The sequence below is a fragment of the Sarcophilus harrisii genome, chromosome 3 (genome assembly GCF_902635505.1).
Source record: "Sarcophilus harrisii chromosome 3, mSarHar1.11, whole genome shotgun sequence".
NCBI lineage: Eukaryota > Metazoa > Chordata > Mammalia > Dasyuromorphia > Dasyuridae > Sarcophilus > Sarcophilus harrisii.
Window position 1 is genome coordinate 207,139,877 of NC_045428.1, and position 13,350 is coordinate 207,153,226.

At 35.5% G+C, this 13,350-nt stretch overlaps 1 protein-coding gene across 1 annotated transcript in view; it reads left to right on the forward strand.

The window, feature by feature from the left end:
• The first annotated feature begins 12,462 nt into the window (after positions 1 to 12,462).
• The window catches only part of PNPLA4 (patatin like phospholipase domain containing 4), a 114,124-nt gene continuing 113,236 nt past the window's right edge, over positions 12,463 to 13,350 (forward strand). Inside the window, exon 1 of the mRNA XM_031959023.1 lies at positions 12,463 to 12,587. The gene's annotated coding sequence lies outside the window, so the exon portion shown is untranslated. The remainder of the gene's footprint in view (positions 12,588 to 13,350) is intronic.

A 13,350-nucleotide genomic window follows, 5' to 3' on the forward strand; every position in this document is an offset into this window, starting at 1 on the left:
TGCATACCCTTTGATCCAGCAGTGTTACTACTGGGCTTATATCCCAAAGAAATCACAAAGAAGGGAAAAGGACCTGTGTGCACCAATATTTGTGGCAGCTCTCTTTGTAGTGGCCAGAAACTGAAAACTGAGTGGATGCCCATCAATTGGAGAATGGCTGAATAAATTGTGGTATATGAATATTATGGAATATTATCGTTCAGTAAGAAATGACCAACACGATGAATTCAGAAAGGCCTGGAGAAATGCTGGGAGGTGACTAAGAATCATTACACTGAATTCCCAATCCCTATATTTTTGCCTGCCCGTATTTTGGATTTCCTACACAGGCTAATTATATAATGTTTCTTGGGTTGCCATAGCAAAAAAAAAAAAAAAAAAAAAAACAAAATTCTAGCAGGTGGTCAGTCTTTCTTTGATTAGGCTAGTCCTTAAAAAAAGAGATTTAGTATATTCTCAGGACTTTCTTCCATGATGGTAGAACTTGACAGAGTTTATACTCCATTGATATAACCCTTAAAACCCCATGGTTCTCATCATGCTACAATGAAGTATTGATATGATTTTTATTGTAGATAAATCCACATTGTACTAATGAGTATGAACATTATAAAATTTATAAAATTATATATTTGCAAAGATGAGACCAAACAGAAAAAAAAAATTATACTTAAAAAAATAGAGAATTGTTGAAGCCATTCTCCCAATCAACTAATGGTAATCAATCCTTATTCCGAGGCCTGATCAAAGGAGGTCTGGTAAATATACTATCAATCTTACCTCTGTTTTGAGGTCCTCAGAAGTCCTCTAGTTGCTATATCATACAGATACAGTTTGAGCACAACAGAGCACCTGAGAGTTTTGGCAGACAAGCTTAGACTATATTCATGTGGTTTACACCTCACTCTATGACCTCCTGCACTCTTAGTATCTCTTTTCAAGCTAAGCTCCAGATGGAAAAAGAGAGATAGACTCCTTCCTTCTCCAAGCTTATATGGGGTCTATGAGGTCACAGGCACAAGGCAATCGATGATGAAGATTACATCCCGAACTTGAGGAGATCTCAGAGTGAGATTTTAGGATTCCTGCCATGACTGGAGGTCCCACCCACAAAGGAAGTCCCTAAGTATTCAACTCCAATCACATACGGGGAAACTTGAGATCATTGGCCTACTACATCTCAATTGCACTTGCCTGACCTTTCTAATGGACTGTTACAGAGAATCATCACAGTTTAATGACTTCAAGAATAATATGATAGATGTGCACTCTAGGAAAATCATTTTGGAAGATTTGCTGATAATGTATAGAAACGGGGAAAGACAAGGTGGAGATAAAAAGGAGCAATTCCAATAGCCTAGGCATAAGGTATAAAAGCTTGAATGAAGATGGTGATTGCATCACAGAGACAACCAGACAGATAAAAGATGTTGGGAATGGGGTAGTTAGCAATACAAACTTATATGACTGGAATGAGGATTGTGTCTTTTGTAATAATAAAAACTTTTGGAAGGTGGAAAGCTTTGAAGAAAAAGATAATGTAATTATATTTTTGATGCAAATCATAACATATCCATGCCTGATCATCCAGCAGTTGCTAGTCCCAATTTTTTTTAAATGAGCTTGGGGTGGGGATACTGAGAAAGGGAAGGCAGGGAATAAATTTTTGCCTACATAGTCACTTTAGATATTTGCATCATTGATGCAAATTGTGTCCCCCTTAATTTGGGGGGGGGGTGTTAAAGACAATGTCTAAGTGAAAGGGTAGGTCAAATATCCGAGAGCCTCCACAGCTATGAATCATAACATCTGAAGGAGTTGAAAAGCAGCCTTTACTAACACAGGTGTTGCTTATGGGAATGAAATAAATTGGAGGCAGAGGGAAGAGGAGAGAGGTCAGACAATGAAACTGCCTCTCAGTGGAGAAATCAGAGAACAGCAATTGCCTCTCAGTTTCCTGGAATTATCATCACCATCATCCTCTCACATGAAGAGATCCATTTTACAGGTCTGACTTAGACCTCCAACAGCCCCTGGCAGGTGGCTCCCATATCACAACATATAGCGCCTAAATGGGGCATAAGGAAGCAGCAGTATCATAGAGCTGTTTGCTAAGTAGGATCATCTTAGAGTTCCTTCAGTAACCTGCAGGGAAGGAAAGGGAGAAGAGACCTGGCAAGACTTTTTAATTGGGATAATTGAATGGGCCAACAAATCAAAGGGCAGAGCTAGGAATCTGATGAGAGACTTAAATGCTTGTTCTGACTACAATCCTCTTCTCCACTTGAAAGTTTGCCTCTGTGACATCTCACAAGCTCAACATCTGCTATAGTATTTCACCCTACAACCATCCAGAGGTAAGGTGTATTCCTCAGTGTGCGGACTCAGATAACAGCAAATGCACAAACTTACTGACCATGCTGTGAGGAGAAAATATCCATAAAACAAAAAATGGGAAATTGTTAAGGACCATGCCTAAGTGAAGGCACAGGGCAAATCTTTGAGAGCCTCCACAGCTAAGGATCATAACATTTGAAGGAGTTGCAAATCAGCCTTTACTGACACAAAAGTGTTACTTGTGGACTGGAATGAAATAAATTGGAGGCAGAGAGAAGAGGAGAGAGGTCAGACAATGCAACTGCCTCTCAATGGAGAGGTCAGAGAACAGCAACTGCCTCTCAGTCTCCTTGAATCATCATCATCATCCTCTCACATGAAGGGATCCATTCTGCTGGTCTGAATTAGACTCCAGCAGCCACAACAGGTGGGGAGGAATAATGGGGATGAATCTTGAGAAACTCTCCACTGGGAGAGGCCCACCTTCAGGGAATCAAGGTAAGTGAAACCACTTGGAAATCTTGGCCAAGGACTAGTTGCACCCTCTATTGAGTTGAAAATTAGTCCAGGACCTCTCCTAGTAGCTTATTCAATTGGAGATCTCTCCCTGATAATCAGCTCAAACTGCTCCCCAACCCCCAGGTCAAGACATCCATAAAATAGGGGACTGTTAATCCACCTTTGCCAAATTCCTAATCTGGAATTTTACCCACTAAGAAGCCTTTCTTCTTAGTGAATAATAAAATTCCCTTTTGCCACAGATTTTTGGGTTTAAAATTCTTTTGCATTGGACCTGCTCTCCCCCTATCCCCACACCTCATCATCATGACTAGATTATAACCACTCTGAGAGTTCAGAATCACAGGAGGCCAAGGAAAGGGGGTAAGAGGGAGAAAGTAGAAGATTGTTGAGCAATGAAAGATGAAAAGGCTGGAATGCTTGTCTTGGCAGCAAGCTTATATTAGCTCTAATAGAGAAAGTGGAATGTAAATCATTCTTCTGTTGATTGATTGATCATGTACATCTTCAGTTTGTGTCACAGGTCTCTCATGTAGCATGTCCTTTGGAGTCCATCACATTAAAAGATCATGTTGTTTTTTAAATCCATTACTATTTACTCATAATTCTCTTATATTACATTTATACTGAGAGAAAATATTATTAAATAACCAATTGTTAATATTGGGGAGATGCAGGATTTTTTCCCTTCTTATTTTCTCTTTTGGCTATCAGGTCAAAGTTTAGTTCTCTAAAAGGCAGGGCTAATGATGAGAGGGAATCTTGGATTTTGAGACTTATTCAACTGGGAAAGCTCAGATCTGATCAAAAAGTAAAAAGATTCTAGTCTAGGTAAATTCTGTCCCATGATGTTATTGTCAGACTCTCTTTGTCTAGATTGCCCTTGGTGGTGGTCTGGGTAGAGAGGAGTCTCTATAGTCCAAGATTGTCCAAGTGCAATTCCTCTGTGAGCCCCATTAGATGAAGCACATTTCTCATTACAATATTCATTCTCTAATAAATTGTTAATCAATCAGAGCTGATTGCTACCTGCTGAGGACACATACTCTTACAAGGGCCATATAAACATCAAGAGGCCCCTATAAGGAATCTTTAGTTTACTAGAGACAACTAAATGACCATACTTTTATTAATTATTTGGTAGACATAATTAATGACATTATTAATCACCCAAAAATTCTGTCTCTTAAATTTTCATTTGTCACAATATAGCTTATTTTTCTGACCTGAAGCTCAGGAATTTATTTTTCTTTAAATTTCATCATACTAGATTTAAACTAAACAGCTAGGTAACACAGTGAATAGTCTCAGGTCTGGAATCAGGAAAACTCCTTTTTCTGAGTTCATATCTGGCCATAGATACTTACTAGTTCTGTAACCTGGGGAAGTCACTTAAATCTGTTTGATTCAGTTCCTCATATGTAAAATGAACTAGAGAAGAAAAATGGCAAACCATTCTATTGTCTGTGCCAAGAAAACCCCAAAAGTAGTCACAAAGAGTTGAACATAACTGAAAAAATGACTAAACAACAACCATAAAGATTTAACTTATAGTTTGAGTTTGTCTAGATATTTTTAATCACAAAACTAACCAGAAATGCATAGTTACATATTCCAGCTCTCTCTTAAATTTAAATCTAAGTACAGAGATAAGTAGCTGAGAATGACAGGTTGGGTTTGGACAAGACAAAAAGACCCTTGGACAAGGCAGAAATACAATTTACTAAATACTCTTGTAAGCTGATGACAAATCATCTTTTTATAAGCCCAAAGAAATGGACCCTAAGAGAAGAGGCTAAGATGACATTTAACCTCAGAACCTTTGGTCAAAAGTTGCTGTAGAACAGGATCACATATTTTGTCTAGCAATTAGCCGGGGGTGTGGGGGGGGGGAGGGGTAGAGGAGGGAATCCAACAGTACAGAAGTTATCAATTATTGTTATTATTGTCTATGATTTGAATAGGCATAAATGGCATAATAATCAGAACTCTATCCCATACCTATCTCCAAAGGCCAGTATGTCTGCTAGAGAGGTCTTTTAAGGTATGCTTTGTCTCATTGATGCCAATGAGGTAGAATTCAAGATAAAGATGAACTTGGATATACAGAATTGTGGAACTTGGAACATAAATGATCATGATTTACTTAAACTATAGCATTCTACCACTCACTGCTGATTTCAGTCAATAAATATACCTTAAAATACATGTAAATGAACTTGAAGAAGAAATTAAGATATTGTGGGAACTGGTGAATACAAGACAATGTAATTACACATTTTGATGGAATAGAAGCATATTCTTAGATTAAATAAAATGAGCAGAGAATGGAGTGGGGGTAGGGGACAGGGACTGCTATCTGAGCAAAGCAATCTGGAGCTGTTCTAATCTGAAATGCCATCTAGTGACATGCACAGATATTTCAATTCAAGTATCTAACCATTTAAGTAAACCAAGTGTTCCTGTGAGTGGGACACATGCCTTTTACATTTAGGGGGTAGGGAATAATTTATTGGAATTTTATTTGGGGGCATTTTGTGAAATAAAAATATTTCTTTTCATTTGGAATATTTTTAATTATGGAAAATATGTGTATATTAAATTCTTTTCTCTTTTCTTTCAGTTTATGATCTTTATTCCCGCCCCCATAATTCTATTTTTGCTGGTCAACTCAACATGTCCAATAGGATTTCAAAATCAACGTGCACCATAGGTATTAAGATTTTATTACTTAGAAGATTACTTAAAATAATTTTGAGTACTTTTAATCAATACTTCCAAGAATAAGTGTTGATAACCCTATTACTTATTTCATTAACTGCATGTGGCATTGATTTTATTGGTATTGACTGCCTTACTGTATGTTTATTGCTTGTGAGTAAGCTGTACAGTTGTTATACTATATATCATTTGTTTGCATGCCCTTCTGATGAAACCCAGTCTGTGTGAGCTCTGAATCCTTTGGCTTTTCTGGGTACAATTTTAATTAGATTTTGAACAAGATTTGAACTGTGAACAGAGTCACAGTTTTAGAAATGTGGCATGCATTACTGAACATCTAGAAGACTTTCAAAGTAGGGATAACTGACATAAAAATAGGGACATTGCTAAGCACAATGAAGGATAATATAAAGAATTTGAGGAAATGGGAGAAGAAAAGGAAGGGATTAAGCATTTATATAGGATCCTACTATGTTCCAGACACCATGCAAACACTTTTTAGGAAAAATATCCCGTTTGAAATGAGAAGTAATCAATAAGAAACATGTGAAGGAAAATAATACTCAATCTTGGTGTTTTGCTGTTGTTGTTTTTTTGTTGTTGTTGCTTTGTTTTGTTTTTTGTAGACTTCCAGAAATTGTTAATTATGCCAAAATTCTTACTGAGATAAGAATTAAAAAAAGAAGTTGAAAACTGATCATAAAGTCTTTCTATGAAGATGAGAACTTTATTAGGATATTTAAAGTTTTAATGTACAGTGAAGTTTGCCAGAGCAGAAATTAGAACATCTGATTGACAGCAATAAAAACAATAATACTTACTAAGAAGTACTAATGGTAGTAAATACAGATTTTCTGACCACAAGGAGATCTATGATCTATGCCAAGAACTTTATTAAAATTAAACCCATAATCATCTTGGGGAAGAACCATTTGAGCCTTTGGTCAGTCATATAACTGACATATAATAACAATGATAAGTAACTAATGTAGAAAAAGGGATTAGCTCTTGGAAAGTCATAAAGAACCAGATTTTAGACATGTGCAGAAATTAAAGGCTTCCAATCCAGATGTCAAATGGTAGCAATGCTTGCAAAAACTAGAAACAAGGTAATGTGGCAAACATATGCTAACTTGCTCATTCTAATTCTATTCTACAATCTACAGGAAAGAAGCCTTTTTATTTGAGGGTACAAGTGGACAGTCTATAACAAAAACTGTTTGATAGAGAAAGGGGAATCAAAACTTGAGAAAATGGACAAAGGCAAATTTGTATAATTGGGCTAGTATATCATGTATTATGTATCTCCTTGAAAGATAAAATAAAAGATAAAGAAAAAAGTGATTGTCAATTAGCTTTGACATTATTAGCTAAATGGATAGATTTTGATTTATAATAAGAAAAGTCTGAGTTCACATCTTCCCTTAGACACTGTATGTGATCCTAAACTTTGTGACTTTGGGCAAATCATTTGCCTCTTTGATAATTTCCCTATCTACCAAGTAGGAATTTGATCTACCTACTTGCAAAGATTATTGTCGTGACAATCAAATGAAATAATACTTACAAAGTGCTTTGCAAACCTTGAAGTTCTATATATTCTAGATATTCTTACATCATGCAGAGAATTTATTTGCACTACATAAGTTTATTAGGATCTATCTAGTCCATTGTCAGTCATCTCAACTTTTGTCTTACCACTGAACTTTGATGACTTTGAAAAACAAAGTGATGCTTTGTATAACTATCTTATTCAAACCCAATTGACTCACAATGTCATCGATCCTCTTCAAAGGACAAACAACAGCAACAATTGACTATATAAACATAATTTAAAAGTTCTGGAGAGAATAGTCTATACCTTACAAGAATTGTAATTATATTTATTTGGATTTAAGTGGATTTTATTTGAGTGTTTTGTTTCAATATTAGGTTTGCTCCTATCTAAAATTAACCAAGAAAATTAACAAAATCCTTTAACTCACATCAAATTCTACCATTGGTTCTGCACAAAAAGAATACTTGAGATGCTTTTGAACACTGCATAGTGGTGATAAACTAAAGTTAATCTGGGATTTGTTCTTATCTTTCAACTTGGGGAAAATTTGAAAAGAAGTTTATGAAAAATAATCCTGTTTTACTTTTTCAGAAATTTATAAGTACAAAATCTACAGCAATAGAATAACCCTTTCCTGAGTGTGACAGTTAAGTTTGATCAGCTGGCTCTGTTTTCCATAAAAATTTCATAAGATTCTAGCCGCAAACAGTATTCTGACATTCCAATTTATCATCACAGATGTAAGCGTAACCTTACTCTGTAAATCAAGGAGAGAAGGCAAGTGAAAAAGGAGAAAACTTCTGTTGACACACAGTACCTCGACAACCAATGATAATAGGAAAAAAGACCCAGAAGAGTTAATGATAAATGAAGCAGTGATAACCTTGTTTTTTTTGCCATAAAGCTTTCCATGAAGTGGCTAAGATATTTTTCAGTGTACATCATAAGGAGTTCTGTCATACAATACTAATAGGAATAGAAGGTCTGGTTTCAAGTCCTCCCTGGCTTTTTATAATACTGGGCTAGTCATCACTTCCCAATGCTTTGGCAAGTTACTTAAGCACTCATAATTGCACAAGTACAAAGGTTTCAGATATTGATGGAGGAAGTTGCTTCACCTGTAAATTCTGTACACCAAAAAACGTATTGATCCAGTTTCTATTCTCCTCTTCTGTTTTATTCACCGTTGGAGAATCTCCCTGTGCACCTTCATTGAAGTGAATATTTGACTCATATGGACAAATGAAGAATGGGTGATGGATGGATGATTTTGCATCTCTGCCTGGACTTTCAGGTAGATCACCCAAAAATTCACTTCTTATCATCTGGCTTCTGGAAAATTCCAAAACATGCTCTTCAACACCTGGACTCTGATGGCTTACTTTCCAATCTTTCAATTTCACAAGGTGGTAGCTGTCCTTAATCTACTTCACCAAAAATATGAAAGAGTAAATGCAAAGGGACAACAGAAGTTAGTATTCACAAAGCACACAGTGGCAAAAAAAAGTATTGAGACTCTCTCTTTATATTGTCATTCTTACCAAACCTCAGGCAAGCAGAATAGGGCTGCCAAATTAAATCTTTAGAAGACTTATATAGAAGACAAAAAGAAGAGTAAGTTCATTGAGGCTATATTCAAGTATTGCAAAATTCCACTTGAATAGTTACTTGTACTTGATGGCACTGGAGCCAAGCTCTTATATATAACCCTCTTATACTTGACATCACTTAAGACACTTCCAAAAAGTATGGTATCCCCCCAAATTTCACCTTAGAGAGGCAGAGAACAAGGGGTTGACACCTTGTTCTGTTCTGCTTCAGAATTAATAGCTATACTGGGTATTTGCAGAGGCAAATTTTGGCTTGATATAAGAGGAAATATTTTAATAGTTAGATATCTCTGTAAGTGGATGCCAAGGCCTAAAAAAAGGTGAATTCTCTATCACTGGAATTTTTCAACGGGAAACTTTGCATAGGCTTATCAGCCAAGGAGGAGAGAGGACATTTTTAGATATAGGTTCAATTAAGTGACTTATATTTTGAGATTTTGTGATCCTTTCATTTGTTCCAGCCTTCAGAGCTTAACCTGATCTTACCTTACATACTGATTTTTTTTTCTTGTATGATTTCTCAGCATATAGCCCCTATTTCTGATAAGTTGATTCAACTTAACTTTGTTGATCTTCCTGGAATATTCTTTCTTCTCTGTTTTATGTATCCAAATTCTATATATCCATCAAGTCTAAGTTTATCTTAACTACTCTAGAAAGCCTTCTGTGATTACTTCAACTTACAATGACCTCTTTTTTTTTCTTTCTATGAATTTTCATTGCACTTATAGTCAAATCCATGCTTAGCTCAATTATTCTTTAAATGTCCCATGTATCATCCATTAACCTAGGATGTTTCCCTAAAGAATTCTTGACTCATGTGGATTGATTTCAATGAGTCTTTGTCCCTAACTCAAGAATAAAATCCCAGGGAAATATTGAAAACAAACTTTAGGTAGACACATGTGTAGTTACTTTATATAAGAAAAATAGGATCCTTTCTAATAGGGAAAGTGTATATTTGTATCTCTCAAAGGAGTAGATTTCCATTTCCTTAATCCATTATCATTTTCTTCATTAGGTAGGTCAGCATGTTTATTTCTCAAGAGGTCCTAAAGTTCTTATCTTTGAAAGTATGACAAATAAGAAGTCATTTTTCTGTTACCCATATCCTTGTCAGTGAGAAAATTGAAAAGGACTAATTGGTTTTAAAGATTCTTTTAAATATCTTTCAATCTTTGTATCTTTTAATCACATTATATACTTGTTTACTGCAAGATGATGGTTAAGTTGGTGATCCTGGAGATTTTTTAAAGTACTAAAGTTTACTAATTAACCTTTGCACATTTTGTTGTTTTATTAAATATCTAAAACGTTTTTCCAAAATAGTAACTTATTGATGGATATATTTTTTTAAAAGTGTGCATATATATTTATATAAATTATCTTAAAAATCCTCTAAAATGTGATAATTATATGCATGTATTTCTATGGGGAAAGAGGTTGAGCAGATGGATAATTGAATAGTTATAATGACAGACACATAAATAAGAATATAGTCATATGCAAATGTGTATGTGTGTGTATACACACACATATATGGATGTATATATGTATATTTGCACATACATGCAGAGTTATCAATATGAATAACATTTACTTTAAATGCATCTGCTCAGTATACAAATACATTGTAGTTCCCAGGAAATTCTGATGAATGCAGTATTACATAATGATCATTTATATATTTTTTTCCCATTAAAAGGGCATTATTACTCTCCCTTTGTTGCTATTGTTATAAAGTACAAACATTTTAGTGCCTTTTAACCTAGTAGCTGTTAACACCAAATAGAAACAAGTGTGAATGAATACATTAGTATTTTGATATTAAAATGGATTTGGTACATTATATCCACATCCCTAAAACTCAAAAATAATTTATGAAATTATGTTAAATCAGAGAAATCAGGTCAAGAACTTCTATATTTATATATTACATTGAATTTCAATTTTTATCATGAGGACAGGCTTTATATATATTGTTTCTTCTGTGCCAAAATGATTTTAATAGTTTTTCCTTTGATGGATATAATTTTAAATGGAATAAATTTACCTAAAAAGACAATAATTTTTCTTTTGATTATTTTGTCTATTCAATACTGATGCAAAAATCAACAATTTTCCTTGGGAGTACTTTGAAGGATAGACTGAGATCATTTATATGGAACAGGTGGTTGAAAAATGCTTCCAGAATAGCATTTTTTCCTACAACTGTTAATGCACCACAACCTTATATAATGAGCCAAGAAAAATAGATTTATTTCTTACCCAGAAGATAGACTGAAGGTTTTTGGTAAATCTACTGCAGGATATTTCAAGTTTAAGGAATGTTTGGGACTTTCAATAGAATTCTACAAACATTTATTAAACACCTGCCACATGCAAGGCCCTGGGCTAGGTGTTAAAAAATACAAAAATGAATGACACCACCCTTGAAGAATTTTCAAGGTCACTCTAACTTAAGGAATCTGTTTATCTAATTACACACATGTGAACAACGATTTATGGAGAAAGCTGAATAGTAAATATACTGATGTATATAATGAAACATTAAAAACTCTTCCTTACCATAAAGTTTTCATATTTTTATAGAATTAGAAAATATAGTAGTATACCAAAATTACATTTTAATGAAGCCCTTTCTTGTCATCAGAAAAAGTTGAATATAAGTTTGTAATAAAATCGATGACAATGGGGCTTACAACTTTTTTTTTTAATCCTTCACCACTGCATTTTCTTTGGATGTAAAAAAAAAAAAAAAAAAAAGAAGAACTCTCTCAGAAAGTCATAAATAACTGGTTTCCTTTACTTAGAGGAGAAGTCATTATAAAAGATAAGCAGAAAATAAATAAGGCATAAAGAAAGAAGGAATTACTGAAGGTAAGCAATGATGATTAACTACAGCATGATAAAAAAACGGCAAAGGAAAGAAGTAAAGAATTAACCATGTGCCAGTATTGAAATGGCAGACACAACCAAGCAATTAGAAAAAATTTCCCAAGCTTATCACCCCTTAAGTAGATAAATGAGCCAAAAATACTCTGCTCATGATTATCTTCAGTTCAGTGTCTCTTCATTTACAATCAGCTTCCTACTGACATGTGTAGACACCCTAGTCTTATCCTCTTCACACAATTAAGAAGCACCTGAACTTCTGTCCCATACAGCTCCCACCTCTCATGATCTTTCAGTTGCTTCTACTCTCTAGGAAAAAACAACAACAACAACAACAACAACAACAACACACTGTTTCTATCAGCTCCTTTGCCAACAAGAGTCTACATTTCTCCCAGGGGTTTGTAATTTTGCAGTCCCTTGAAACATCTGAAATGAAAGCATTATCTGGCATTATACAACATAACATCATATTGTATGTACCTCAATATTAATATATTATATGAAGACATTAATATAATAACAATGGATAACACAACATCTCACAATCACATTAAGAAGAGCAGGGACCCTGCAGCAGGGCTCCAGGCCTGCAGCAATCCATCAATGATATCATACCCTTCTGCAAACCAAGACCCCTAGGCAAGTGAGCAGTCTGTGCAGTTTAGTGAGGCCCCATCCCAGCACAAGCCACCAGTAGATCTTGACCCCATTACTGACCAGTAGTGAAACGTTTCCCTGAGGTAGACCTGTCCCTGGACCTTACCAGCAGAAAAACTCTGTTTCTATAGCAACCCAGTGTCAAGGTTCAATCCCTGGAGCAGACCAGCAGCAAAACTCCACATGAGGAGAACAACAGGGAGGCTTTCCCACTGATCCCCAAGACAAGCCATGTCCGGACTACCTCTCTGGAGGACCTTGGTACCAGCCCGAGTCCTTAATCGTAGGTGAGGAGTGAAGAGGTGGGACTCACATGAATGGTCAAACATGGAGTTTGTTTATTCCAAATTCTCTCAGACTTATATACCCTAATATTCTTACATAACTATAGCAACTGTGCATGCACTAACTATATACTGGGCATGTGGGACCACATAAACAACTTGCTACTGTGTACAATGTCTCTTTGCTACTTACTATCACTCTGCTTTAAGTACAACACAGGCTGTGATGCCTACTGACACCTCAGGAAGGCAGAGAGCCCTTAGGGGAATTGAATCAGACACTGTCAACAGTATTCCTTTTACTGAACTAAAGGATTTTATACCTCGCCCAGGGTTCACCATTATTTGTGGTCCTCTACAAGAAGGGAAGCCTCCCTTCCACAGAAAGCTAGCAGCTAAGCCCTGAAGCCTAATGAAAGCCAGCAGTAAGACCCATAGTCCTAGAACAAATAAGTTTCAAATAGTGCAGAACCAGAGCCCAACTCCAGATAGTGCAGGACCAGAGCCCAACTTTCACACTAAAATGGAAGTGGATAGCAAAATGGATTAAGAACTAGAATCTTATAATATGTTGTTTAGAAGAATTATATTTGTAGCAAGAGATACACAGATATGGTGGTGATCATTGTTGTCCTTCGTATTGGAAGAGGACCAAAAAAACATCAAAATGTTAAGAGTCAAATTGTAGTGTGTCCAATTGTGACTGATCAGACCAATACAAGCCCAGAATGCTATGCAACAGATCAATCACAAATAGTCCCTATGA